General features: G+C 44.9%; 1 protein-coding gene across 1 annotated transcript in view; it reads right to left on the bottom strand.

The window, feature by feature from the left end:
- Positions 1 to 13,156, bottom strand: part of LOC146821053 (E3 ubiquitin-protein ligase PHF7-like) — a 1,746,711-nt gene that overhangs the window by 1,522,358 nt on the left and 211,197 nt on the right. The window contains exon 2 of the mRNA XM_085611988.1: positions 225 to 287. The gene's annotated coding sequence lies outside the window, so the exon portion shown is untranslated. The remainder of the gene's footprint in view (positions 1 to 224; positions 288 to 13,156) is intronic.

Raw genomic sequence — 13,156 nt, 5'->3', positions numbered from 1 at the left:
GACTATCAACACTAATTGCTACTTATTAAGGTAGGGAACATTACAAAATAATAGGTCAACAATTTTTGTAGGGATCATGTAGTGTTCTGGAAGACAGAGACAGAGTGTCCCTATAGCCCTGATGAACTGAAAAACAGTTTAGACTGTGTGGACTGAATTGCTTATATGAATGCATTCCTTAGTAAAATATTATTAATTTAACAAGCAGTTAAAAATCAACGTACCTAAAGTGGCGCCCGCACCTTACAGTTAAGAGTACTCATTGTTTTCTTGAAGACTTCTCAATCCTGTTAGAACACAATTTACAAAATTAGGACAATATGCAATTGTTTAATAAAATATTTACAGAGTTTCACATTTTCCAAGAATGGTTCGTTGGCCCTTTGTTTTACTCTCTTCTCACATAAAGAAGGGTCCACGCCTGCTAAGGAACACCAATGTAAGAAAAGTTTTAGAAAAATATTGCTGCAAACTCAGATGAAAATAAAAATATCTTTAACATAATCTGACATCAATAAAAGCCTATGTATGCAAGCCACTTGAGGAAAGCACTTACAATGTAATTAAAGAAGCTAAGAAAGAGCGGGAGATTGTGATATCAATAGATAGGATAATATTTTAGAGGTGGAATAGGAACAAAATCAATATGAATACTACTCTGACTTCATACCACAGAACAAAAATATTAATAATAAAAAAAGGGTCGCTCAATATATTTATTTATTGACAGATAAGGAAATTTGTAGGACCAGTTACCATTCATATCAGTATTATACCCACTTCGAAAAGGGTGACAAAAAAGCATCTCACACAGGGAAGCTTTATGTTTCAAGTAAAGTCTCTGAAAGTGAATGCTTTCGGGGTACACTCACACAGGTTTGTTCTAACACCCTCAGCATATGGCATAATGAAACCTAGAGCTGATCAGAGCAAGATAGGACACAACATATATTTCTTTAATTGTAGTTATTAAGATGCAAAAAAAATGATGAAAAACACACATATATGATCAATGCCGTAGAACAATATTAATTATGTGATCCAGCCTGGTGGGTAAGTAGGTTTGCCCCATCTCTCCATACATTTACATATATCGAGCCTATCAAAGGACTCCAAAATTCTCAAACTGTATTATTTCTTTTACCAGAAAATAACACAAATGGATATCCCATGCCAAAATATGAGGCTTTCCTTGTAAACAGCACCCTGCCAATATCAAAAGAAAGACAAAAAATGATTTTCTTTTATTAGATCCTCAACCACTCAAGTAGGGGCATGCTTCATCACCAGGTCTCATCATGATCCCTAAAACACCAAGATTGGCTTGACTGTATTTCAGTGTGCAATTAGGATATTGCAATTAGTATTGGAGTACCTAAAAAGATGACAAATACCTCAAACAAACCTCGGTTTCCCTATATTAATGGTTGTTTGGGTATGGCTACAAAAATTCTCAGTAGGGGGTAAGGATATTATGGTCATGTAACCCTACCAACTCGTCGACATGCCTCAGACCCTACATTAAGGCCACTTGGGTCCAGGGCTTTTTTATCAGGACATCACATACACACTGCCCCAGACACATAATCACTCTACTCGTAAAGCACGAAGCTCTATCTTGCATGCAAGACGAGTTATTACTCGCTTTTCAACAGCCCTAATAGGTTTTGATTCCTATGATAAAGAAAACCGCTGTTTACCAGCAACAAGGTATATTTAAAAAAAGCTACGGCTTGTGTTTGTTTGTGATCTTTCACCATAGGTGGTGATTAACCATTCCATCTCATTCCGTGTCAATACTTTACTTCACTTCAACTTGTATACATGCAATCGTGCAAACAAATAATATCCACGAAAGTTTATTTCTGTGAATACTTCATGCTTCACACTTTGTGTGCTTTCTTGTTTCATACAGCGAGCTCACTCGTTCATACGATGGGACTTATCCTACTGGGGAATCCTAAATTGTCATATGAAGGGAGGGTACCAGTGGCGTAACGAAACTTGAGGGGGCCCCCCTGCAAAACACATGGAGGGGGCCCCCCCCCCGTGGTCCGGACCACTTTGCCCGCCGCCCAAAAATCTGCCATATTTCGATTTGAAACCTCCAAAATGTAAATGAAATACCTCTACATTGTCTTTCTCAAAGTTCTAATGAGAAAGTGGGAAACCCTCTTAACATATAAGCTACGCCATTTGTAACAATAATGTCAAAGGCAGATTATTTAACTGAGGCAGCAATCAGAACGATGCCAAGGAGCGATCCTATTGTCTTAGGAAATGCAGCAATCCGAACAATGCCAAAGAGCGATCCTATTGTCTCTTGAACTGCCTATGGCTGAAGAATAACTATGAATGGTCAGTATTAGAATTGACATTAATGGACAACAACATGAAACTTTGAAAGCCTAACCCAAACCTGGAACTCCATAAAAACTCGACTGACAACCAGTGGTGGCTGGTGACATTTGAAAATGGTGAAGCGTAAACGTTGTGTGGCAGAGCACTATGGCGAGCGAGCGAGCTTGTACCAGTAAAGGGGAGTTTGTGGCGGGTTCTCCCCTGAGAAAATTTTGAAAAAAGAGTGGGTAAATGGTGCATTTTCAAGCAAATGTGAGAAGCAAGAAGGTTAATAAAGAAATTGTGAAAGTGCTGTTATTACATTAATAAAGGCATGTCATGTAACAACAACATGGTAGTTGCTTATTCAGTATAACCACAGAGCTTCATAACAGACTTCAAGATACAATGCAGAGAACCTCACAGATTTAATTTAAACTGCAAACAACTAAACAGAAACATTCAAGAAGAAATATTATGATTAACGTATTGTTCACTTTCTATAGACAAAATCTAGAGAAGTAGTCACTCTGCACTTCAAAAAGTGTTAATCTTTATATAGCGGGAACGCGACCCGAAAGTATTAGCGTGCCAATCAGTACACACGGAGGACACAATCGGTATCAGTCAGTGTCCTCCCTCCAGTCCTCAAACACACAAGCACTTCAAAGAGTGTGTTAACAAAAAAGTATTTAGTTAATTTCATCATGGACTTTGCAAAATCACTAACATTGTTAATAGTGAGTTTGCAAAGTCCACGATGGAACAAAATACACAGGGACTCGGTGTAAAGAACTACATACTTTTTTGTTAGGCACGGGGAGATTAATGATTTTTCCCCAATCCCCAGTATCACAGGATGTTGAGCCAACGACACCACACCGACCTGCTCGAACCACACATCACAAATATTGAAAAAAGCGAAGGAAAGTTGTAAACCAATCTGTTCAAGAATCATTTAATGTCATCAAGGCTAGACTCTACAGAACAGAGCTGAAAGTCTGGGACCCTGGGCCGGAGCCCACTTTGCCCATGCCTCAAAACGTCTCTGGTTGGCATCTGACAGTCTTTTTTGGCGCACCCTACCTCCTCCTTTTCCATGAATTCCCTCACTACCGCTCACCAACAATGCACCTCATCTCTCTATAGCACCTTTCTGACAAACATTTCATTTTTTATAGCTCTACTCATAGTTTACTCACACTCAGTTCTGTGATCTGCATGATACATGTTTTTGTAGCAGGCATATTAACCAAATGCGCTTTGTGGGTGGTTGGAGTGCCCATGTGAGTGCACGGTGAGTGATGAGACAGTGTGAGAGTAGGGTAAGAGGAGTGACTGCAGGGTGAGTGAGGTGACCATATGAATTTGGGTGCAGATGTAAGTGCATAGTGGGACGAAGGAATGCATGGTTAGTGATGGGCTTGTTTAAGTGAGTGTGCAGAATGAGCAGTGAGTGGGACAGCTGAGTGAAGTGTGACATGAGTGCAGGGCGAGTAGTGTGCTCATGTGACTGCAGGGTGAGGTACAGGGTGAACAGCGCAAGTGCATTGTGAGTGCAGAGTGATCACTGTGAGTGCAGGGTGAGCGGGTGAATGGTGGGAGTACATGGTGATCAGTGAGTGGAATGTGATTGCTGTGAGTGCAGGGTGAGCGTAAAAGTGAAGGGCGAGAATGAGGAGTGAGTTGTCTGAATGCAGGGTGCATTCCCAGACACTTGAAGTAACTCAGCATGTTATTGACAGCGGCGTAGGGTTTTCAGATATAAGTTAAACTATTGCTATTATGATGTTAATTAGGGATCAAAGGTTGAGGAAATAAATCATGTGCTGATCCTCCAACAAACTTCCTGTCTTATGATTAGGGTTGCCAGCTCATTATTTTGATGGCCCAGACGGGACAAAAATAAGCAGTCACCTAAAGCTGTATTTTCAGCACCTATCTGTTCATACTTCGAACAACAAATATAAATAGAAAGCACTTTTAATTGTGTTCTAGGGCTGCCTGAATGATCCATGACTGATCATTAAAGTGAACAAAGACAGGAAAGTCACATTACAAATCAATACATACTTTATTTATAACGCTATTTAATGTCAAGACGAGGTCTTTCCAAGTTCTTTAAGCAACACATTGCTGGCATTTTTATTTTGGCAACCTTACTTTATATTCCTTTTCATGAAATGCATTCTCACACTATGGCAGTAAATGTAAAATACAAATGTAAGAAATAGGCAGAAGGGAGGCCCAGGGGGTACTGGAACCAGAAAAAAACTAAGCCTTGGGAACCAGTTTACAAAGGTATGTAAATATGCAAAAGGTCTCTGGCCTCGAAGCAGTTGCCTTCAACCCTCTTGCTTCTGGGCCTGGAAGCTGAGGTCACCTGCACCCACCGCACACGGCACGCACCATTTAATTTATGAGGTAGGACTGTTAAGAAGCAACTCACTGGTGCAACCAAAGCCGGCAAGAGAGTGTAGTGCTACCTGTGTGTGCTACAGTACTGATGGGGCCCCTGGAGGCTGGAAAACGGGGGCTGCTGGGGGCATAGCTGCCAAGGTTTCAGATTGCTTATGTGTGTCATTTTCATAATTTCAGTGTAATTATGAGTGACATTTCAACGACTAGGAGTGACACTTTCTAGTGTGCCAAATCAAGCAATGAAGAAGAGGAAAACATATAAATATCAGAAATTACACCCATTAAAGCAACAAGAAACTCTAAGAAGAGCTTAAAACTGCTACAAAGCACCAGAAATGTAAGGGCACTAACCTAGTGCCCTTACATAGGAGTGCTACATGGAAGCTGTGCTTTGCTGCAGCCAGGTCCCAGAGTCAGTGGTTTGAGGAAAGCGGGAGGTGTGAGAAGGCTCCATGCATTGGGTTGCTACCTGGAGACTGTGTGTTACTGCAACTATGCCCCAGATTCTGGGGTTTTGAGGGAAGCAGAGGCATGTGAGAAGGATACATACACATAGCTGCCAAGTTTTCAGATTGTGACATCACCATGGATTCAGTGCACTTATGAATAAGCCTCAACTGCCAAACGTGAGACACTTAGTGTGACATTTTCCTGCAAGCAAAACCAAGCAATAAAGTGCAACGAAATAAATAAATATTAGAAATTATACTCCTTTGAACAATGAAAAGCCCTAAAATATCTTTCAACTGCTTCAAAACCATGAAATGGAAGGTTAAAATACTGATACAAAACTATTTGTCTACCAAGAACATAGAAAAGTAAAGCAATCATCACCATAAAATGTCTTACATCCAGATGCTATTACATTTTATTACGTCCTATTAGTACAGTGGAGTACATGCTGCTGAGATCGAAAAAACACAGGGTTGATGTGTTGATGTCCCAGCCAGTAAAAGAAAAAGAAAAATCACAGCTGGTACATATTTTGACCGTTTATCTGTATACTTCACACATATAAATAGAAAGCACGCTTAAATGTGTTCTGGCCAACTGATATTTAAAGTAAACAAATACCGAAATTGCACATTACAAATGACTAAATAAGATTTTGTTTCCAGTTAGTATGTAAATGTAAATTGATACTTGTATAGCGCACTACTCACCCGCAAGGGTCTCAAGGCGCTTGTACGAATACCGCTGTGGAACCCATCCTGGCTTTCCCTGTGAAGTGTCCACTCCTGGGCACCCCCAAGGTGGAGGCCAGGCATCCTTAGCGTTGTGGGGGCCGTTGTGGAGATTAAGCAAGCTATTGCCCAGAGTTGCAGAGTGGGACTCCATGATTGGAATGGCACCGAGGCGAGAATTATCAGGTCCGTGGAATTTTTGAGCCCAAGACCGGCCGAGGCGGGGAATTGAACCCTAGTCCCGGGCTAGATCTCTGCATCAGGGTCTGCCGCTCTAATCATTGAGCCACACTTCTCCAGTATAAGGCATGTCCAGGATCCAGGCCTTTGCAGACTCTTAAATTAACAATTAATGGCCGGGAAGTTTCTCTTGGAAAGGTGTGAACTCTGAATGCATGATTCACCCGAGTGCTGCCATTCCAGAGCTGCAGTTTAAAGCTGTCTCAGAGCACACGGCAAGCCACTGGCAGCTCTGCTCAACAGTGCTTGCTCTCGCTGGTGGCAGTTTTCAGTGATTTAAAGATCCCCCTGAATGATGTTTTTTCGGCGGGCCCGCCTTAAGCAGCAGTGATGCCTTCCTGGGGGCAGGCAGGATAGCAGTGGGTTCCAGTTCCTGTCAGCGTGCCAACGACCCTGTGATGGCTTGTTTGTTAGCACAAATAATGCATGTGACCAATAGTGTCACGTGGACTCTCTTGATCTGCGGCGGGCGTGCGCACCATTTAAGTTATTAAGAGGCCAGGCGTGCGCATGAAGAGGCCTGCCATGGCTCCTGCCTCACGCCGGCATCCGCGTGAGGACATGAACGGTGCCTAGCGAGGGCCGAAATCTTGCCCATTGTGTACTTGGCTCAGATGTCTGAAGATGGAGGACGGAGCAGGTGCAGCTCGTCCCCCTAAAGCCCTGGCTACCACCAACTGAGAAGCCTGACCATAGAGGGGACTCCCGATTGCCACGAGAAGACAAAGACAGGCATCAGCGGGCTGGTAGCGGCAGGGCCTATAGGAATGCTGAGGCCTGCTAACCGGGCCCAACTCACAGGACACATGACCTTTGAAGCGAGGCCTGCGCGTCAAAAGCGAAGAGCAGGAGAAATCACGACGGTGCTGCCCGGACACGGCAGTGATTGTATTCTCCCAGCAGCCGCGTGAAGGGGGCACTCACCAGGCGCGCAACACCCATTGGGCTCACCGGGCTTCAGCCCCCCCGTCATGTGTGTCAGCCCGGCTGAGACAGCCTTGCGGGCTGGCGTCCGTCTAATTGCAGCCGCACCAGAGTACTTCACGGGTCTTTACTTTAAAAGACCATTTACTCGTTAATGAGGCTTTTGTTGTATTTTCACCCCTTTTTACAGCCGCTCTGCCTATGGCTGGAAGACTTAGCCCCCCCCCCCCGAAATTTTTTCAGCCCTCCCCGAAATTTGGCTTTAGTTGCCCGCCCGGCACTCACTGGGCAGCGCCTATAGGTAGGCACCTGGTGCGAGACTGAGCTTGGCCAGAGGGATGTGGAGCTTGTGACCTAGAGTGGGGGACAGAGCAAGTGGAGCTCACCCCCGAAGCTTGAACTACCGTACAGCCACCTAAGGTCACTGGAGGGGCACATGAGTCTCATTTAAGGCCTGCGGCCCGAAACAGGATAACACATAGAGCCAACTAGGGCCTGCAGGGACTTACCCAATGGGCATCATACTAGGCTGTGCTTCCACCCTGGATTTGATGCTGGTGGGGCAGATGAAGTGTGGGGCCACTTCCTGGCCACTATGTGATATATAACAAGAGGCCTCCTGTGCTCCTGAGATGCTTGCAATGCGGCGGACAGGTTGCACCCTTCTTCCTTGTCTCACAACAGTAGTTGCTATTTGTGTAGACAATATGAGAGACAACGGGGTGCTCAGCTACTGCACTGCGAAGAAGAGGAGTGTCCCTCAGCGTAGTCTCAGTGTGTGGGGAGGGTGCTCTGGGGGCCTCCGAACAGCTATCACTAATGGGAGTGCACGGGTGAGAGACTGTGGAGGCGGTACTCTTGCTGGGGCTGTGCACCTAGTGGGTCTCCCTAAGGGAACAGAGGGAGGTGGCATGGAGGCATACCTGAAGAAGTGGAGGCAAACAAAGGTGGCCCCCAACACAGCTTACACCCTTCTTTGCCATTAAACAAACACATGGGGTTCTGGTGCCGGGACACACACCTAGGCCTGTGGTGGCCAAACTGTTGCACTATAAAAACTGAGATGTCCTACTACAGCATGTGAGAGCTGGGGGCCCACTTCAGGTTGGCAATAGCTGGGTGTCTCTGTTCCCAGACTTTACTGCAAAGGTACAGGCCAAAAGGGCATCCTTCGTAGAAGTGAAGAAAGCACTGGTTGCGGAGGAACTCCAGTATTCTCTACTGTGTCCAGCAAAAGTAAAAATCATACTGGATGGAAATACCCACTTCTGCTTTGATCCCATGGAGGCTTGAGAGTGGCTGAAAACCTACAGAGCATGGGGGTGGGGGCAGACAGACTGATGGGCAGGCGATCCATCACAAAGCCATGAAACGATCCTGTGAAGCTGCCCGCAGACAGACTAGCAAGAAACCGACCGACTCCAGGCTGACAAAGACATAGTGGTAGCAATCCAGACAACTGCAGAGCGCACAGTGACAAGGCCCTCAGACTAGGAGGGCAGTATCACTTCGGGGCACCACTCTGGGGACTCAAACTCGGATGGCACAGTGCTTGGCAGGGACAAGCTGCCGAGCATAACCCCCCAGACTGCAGATCAACTCTTATACGTTGAAAAGGTCAAATGGGCCTCCAGTGTGTATTAGGAGAACCATTCCTCCCTAGCCAAACATGCTCTTCTATACTGCTGATTTGACTTACATTCTCAACGTTACTGACTCCATGTCTCATGAGGAAATACATAGTACCAGGGACCTGAATATCTTCTACATGCAGATTTGACAGCTATGTCTGCTCAAGACAGTTGAGCCACTATATAACTCAGGCAGAATATCTAGGCAAAGAACTGAGGGACATAGACGGCGTAGTACACAAGCTAGATAACAACCTGGGCACTGACCCAGGGGCTCTCACCAAGCTTTTGGAAGCAAAGGAAAAATATGTCACCCTGGAATACTTGCAGCAACATTATCACAAAGAAGACATTAACAGAGCACATGAAGATTAGGATAGCCCTGGCTACAGCGATTACCCGTCTGTTTACAGCGGAGGGCACCACGTTTTATTCCTCAAAAGATAATTAACGCAGTCCCGCCTGACACCCAGCACTCCTTACTGAGATGGCTCCCATTCCGTACCCTTCCGTCGGAGAAAGCCAAGGAATTGAGGGGGCCCAGTCACTGCCCACTCGAGCTGAGCTGACAAAAATACGATGATCGAGACCAGCGCTCTGGGCAGATGCTGCTCGGGGGAAATGAAGTACCAAGGCACCTAATGGGTGCGTGAAATGGACTCTCTCTCTGGTGCTAAATAATGTATATATAACGCTTCATTCTGTTGCGTAGGTAGCTAGGAAGCACTCCTATACATATTTGGCCACGTTCTAAAATAAGAAGACGGTAAAAAGGAAAGCAAGATGGAACGTTACTCCTGTGTTTCTCTATACTAGTCATCCAACGACGTCTATTACCTGTTTGGTGGTCAGTACTTTGCCCAGATGGTCCACCTCCACATTGCCGTACCGCACGCACAGCGAGTGCTTGGGCTTCTGGTTCACGTGCGTGCGCGCAACAAGAAGTGAAAGTCCCTGGTGGCCCTGCCCGGGCGTGCGCATGCGCACCACCATTACCGACCAATTAGAGGCCGCGGTACCAAAACGGCACCATTTAAATAATGAAAAGGCCGCCTGCCGTGGCGTGCGCGGCGCACACCATTTAATTTATGGGGAGGCCGCCGGCTTGCGCACCATTTAATTCATGATTGAACTTCAATCATGAATTAAATGGTGCGCATGGGCGCACAGACTTGAGGCTTGCATGATGGCAGTGAGGGGGCCCCTGGAGCGGGGGGGCCCCCCCGCACCGCGGGGGCTGCGGGGGCCTGTGTTACGCCCCTGGAGGGTACCGGGGTAACGTTACCCCTGTCGTCACACACTATAAAGAGTTTAGCGTCATCTGTAGAAGAATGTCACGGAGACCCCATATTATGAAGAGTACAAAGAAGATAAGACAGAAATCCGAACATCGGGTTACTAGAATCTAGAGCAGTGATACTCAAAGTACGGCCCGAGGGCCGCTTGCGGCCCTCCTGACCTTTAGATGCGGCCCCTGTTCGAACAGCAGCAGTAGGCTTTTCTTTACAAAGCACTAATACTCTTAAAGAAATTAAATAAATGGCAAGCACTTATTTACATTCGAACTGAAATAAAAAAAGAAGCTGTTCTGCACCACTTAACTTTAAGAGCATTTTAATTTTTAAAGACATCTTGCAACAAACGTGTAAAATCTGATAAGTCCCTTCAAAATTCAAAAAAGCATATTTCACTAACCTGCTGAAGCATTTCACCTTAGTACATACAATTGTAAAAGTGCATTGCATTTCTTTTTTAAAGGAACAATTTCAAACATGAATTTAGAAACATTCATGCCCCCCCCTGACAACAATGCCAATAGGAAAAGTGAAATAAAACAATTGCCTAGGATCACACAGTTTGGTCACGTGTGGAAGCTGGGATTTATCCTAGGTGCAATGAAACCACTAGATCTCCATGTGTAGCTTCCCCTACGCCCACTTTACACCTCCCACGCACTACCGCCACTCTGCTGACATCAATGCGGCCCTCAGTCACAGCACAGATTAACTTTTTGGCTCCGAGGAAAATGTTTGCGAGTACCAGGGATCTAGAGTAACCAATACCCGATAAATAGGGGGTGCCGCACTTACTTCTTCAAGGAGTAGCATGCTGCTTTTTCACCTGCTTGGAAGACCTGGTCGTTCCGCTGTGTCAAAGACCCGGCATTTAAGTCTCCCTGGCTGTGTCTGTGAGTGCAACATGGAGCACACCCGATGACGTGATAACGTCCACAGCGTGGAGAGAATCATGGGAAATGTAGACCAATGTCCTTCCCTCTTGAAGTGGCGAGTCATTCCGTTCAAAATATAAATGTATGTACTCGAGAAGGCCGTATGAAGCACTGACCTTATATATTATAGTGCACGTGTTGATAATGTCTATATTAGGAGATTCATAAGATTTTACAAGGCAAAAAATTAACTCCAAGTAGGTGTATTGATGATGACCAAGGTACGTTCTTACGTAATAGTTATTTTGTATTCGTGAGAAAACCACCGATATTCTGCTGACAACAAATGTTACAACAATCACTAATACTTGGACGGTTAGTCAACTATTCCCATTTTTACTAAAATTCTACATAAGATGAAAGGTTTAGTAATGCAGAATATATATGGATGGACGTATTGACCATTCATAATTAGTAGTGAGGTCTGTGTAGGATTATATAAAGTACCATTGATTATGTCATGGGACAGGCATGACCTGTAAACACATTTTCATTATAAGTTTTTGCTTCCTTAAGATGTAGGATATCCTGTCCCCCAACTCTGCATGAACATACTATGAACGTCCTCAAGGGAACACCAGCTAACAAGTACAAGACACCAGGGGGCATATCAACAAGGGCTTTATCTCTGCTTTTTTGGCTTTAAAAGCCAAAAAAGCAGAGATAAAACTAGCGCCCTATCAACAACAGGGTGCTAACACGCAAATTTGCATGTTAGCACCCTTTTACTCTACGCTTCCCCTTGCATCTCTAATGAGATGCAAAGGGGGCGTTCCAGAGTAAAATAATAGGAGAAATGTCGCTAAGCGACATTTCTCCTATTATCAAGAATGTCGCTAACCCTGTTAGAGACAAAAAAAGCAGCGCTAACCGCGGTTAACGCTGCTTTTTTACGTCTGCTAATTTTCAGACTTAGCCATGATATCCTATGGAAGGAGGATATCATGGCTAAGTTTGCCTGTCCCTATCAACAAGGTAACGTGTGATTATCGCTGGGTTTCCAGCGATAATCTCACGTTAGCCTGTTAGCGTGTAGATTTTTATCGCTATTGAGATAAGCGTTGCTAATAGCACGCTATCTCAGCGATAAAAATTCACGCTAGCCGGCGATAATTATCCTCACGCTAAGAGCGCTGAGCGATAATTATCGCCGGTTGTTGTTGATATGCCCCTAAGTACCTCTAACTTAAAACAAACCTATGTCTCCTGTGCCTTTCTTAGTGTCCTAGTAATATTCAGAAATCTAGCATTCGGAATTCAACTGATTCCACAGGATCACACCAGTGCTGTTCTTTTTTAAGAGAGTCCAAGTCATTTTGTCACTTTTTCTATTTTGGTCCTATGTATCTCCCAGTCCTGAAGTTCTTTTTCAATATGGTGCACTTTCAGTCTGGTCTTTTTACAACAGATGGTGCTTTGGTGATCCACGATTCTATATCAGGACACGAGGCGAGGATTATACCTTCTTTCTTCACTTTTATTTTAACAGCAGCCATCATTTAATAAGAAACATAAACTGCGTTTCCAACAAACACTTGGGAAAAACTAGTCAAAAACATTGAATAAGGAAAGTCCTGCGACCTCCAATCAGGGGGCATATTAGCCCAACATAGTCTGCCTTTACTTGCAATTCTCCCTCTTTCTTCGCTGCTGTGCAGCCGAGATAAGTACCCCTATCGTGTGATTTCTATGACTGTTTGATTAATGGTATTGTGCTTTGGTGTTATTCTGTCATTGATACATGTAGTGTCTTGTTCATTTGTCTTTTGCTTGGCAGCGTTTTTCGCTGACTTTTCCAGCAGGACCACGGGAACGCTCGACGCTCCTACGTGGCCGGATTTGGAGCGACTCATGCGTCTAGACCTCCCACTGCCAGAGGACGTTGGAGGCAACGCGAGACTGCGGCGCTCCTGTTTGAATTCCCCACAGAGGAGTTCAACTGTTCAATCTGTTTGCCGTAGTCCAGGAGCCATGCCGACCTGAAGGAGACGCCAGAAGGGGGCTGTACACCGATTGTGCCGTTCAGGAACAATTAGAGGCCAATCGTGCTTTACAAAGAGTTAAATGCTCTGCTGCTAATTACAAAGAACAACTTGGCAGTTTTTAGGTCTCGCCTGAGCCAGCGCTTTAGCGCTGCTCTGGCGGGAACTATAGAAGGCGGGATTTGGAAGTGCAGACTAGTGGCT

The sequence above is a fragment of the Triturus cristatus genome, chromosome 6, assembly GCF_964204655.1.
Source record: "Triturus cristatus chromosome 6, aTriCri1.1, whole genome shotgun sequence".
Classification (NCBI taxonomy): domain Eukaryota; kingdom Metazoa; phylum Chordata; class Amphibia; order Caudata; family Salamandridae; genus Triturus; species Triturus cristatus.
Note: the sequence above shows the minus strand (reverse complement) of the source record. Positions and strands in the feature narration are given on the sequence as shown.